At 33.9% G+C, this 1,302-nt stretch overlaps 1 pseudogene; it reads left to right on the forward strand.

Moving 5' to 3' along the window:
* The window catches only part of LOC119585374, a 17,640-nt pseudogene that overhangs the window by 5,435 nt on the left and 10,903 nt on the right, over positions 1–1,302 (forward strand).

Raw genomic sequence — 1,302 nt, forward strand, 5'->3', positions numbered from 1 at the left:
GGCATAAACATGAGGTGGTTGGGTTATACTTGACTTTTTCCCATAACCCTTTAGTCTGCCAATCACACACTTACCAGTGTTGCCTTGTGATTGACAGGGGGAAACTTCATATTTCCTATTTCATTTCAATTAAACAAAATCTAATAACAACTTGTCTGTTCAAATTTGTAATTAGCAGATTGTTTGAAAAATGGTATGCTTTTTTATGATAAAAAGCAAAACATGGGAATTATATAGGAAATTAATGCTAGGAAGAAAGGGATAATCAGCAGCAAATCAAAAAATAAAAAGGAGACTGTTTGAAGTGAGAATAATATCAAATCATTTATGGAATGAAAAATTAAAAATTCTCAAATTTCAAAATTAGAGAAAACCTGTGCACGCTATCTTCGTTCACAAAAGGCAATCTTGTCACCTGAAGAATATCAGGTAACAGAGAAGGCTGTAGAACACTTCAAGACTGGGGCTGGTTTAGACTTGCAAGTTCAACTGAAGCACATGACAAGGTAGTTTATTAATTCTTTATTTGAGTGGCATTAAAATTTTTGAAGTCTCCTGTATTGGTGTTGAGCATTATGGATTTCCATTTCTTTCAGAATCTTATTTCTTGTGATCAAGATTTGAAACAGTGTTTCTTAAATATTACAGGCTAATAAACATACCAGCTATATATCAGGACCTTGGTTTGACATGTATCTGAGGGACCGTGTTCCTGTCGTACTGAACTATAACCCTTTTCTTGCCTTCTTGCCTGAAGAGAAACCTGGTTACTCTGACCCAGTCATTCGTGCTTCAATATCCTTGTTTCATCAATGAGGTAAGAATTCCTTGGCAGTAAGTCTTAATCACTTTAAGAAGAACTGAAGATGAATTCAGGATTTAATTGAGTTGAAGATAATATTTGTAAGATTTATATATAGAATAATATTTTTACTGTTACTGCTTAACAAGACCTTTTTGAAGTTTGTGTAAAGCATACTTTGATTTCTTGACATTTATGCCACAAAACTGATGAAGCAAATGTTTCATTTCAGTTAGGCTTTTGTTTGATCTGTACATGTGTGGTTGTATGTATTGATTTCTACTTATTTTATATGAAAAATAGGTTCATGCACACACTTCGTGAGGAGGTATTGGAGCCGGTGGTATATCATCTGAATCCAGCAAAAACTGATAATCCGCAATTCCGCAATATTGTTCGCTGGATACCATCTTTTGTTGCATCATTGCTGCTTATGTTCAAAAGGTTTGTCCTAGCTCATTGTGTATTGTAACTATCAATGCTATGCTTTGATAATACTA

Source organism: Penaeus monodon, chromosome 19 (genome assembly GCF_015228065.2).
Source record: "Penaeus monodon isolate SGIC_2016 chromosome 19, NSTDA_Pmon_1, whole genome shotgun sequence".
In the NCBI taxonomy this organism is placed as follows: Eukaryota; Metazoa; Arthropoda; class Malacostraca; order Decapoda; family Penaeidae; genus Penaeus; species Penaeus monodon.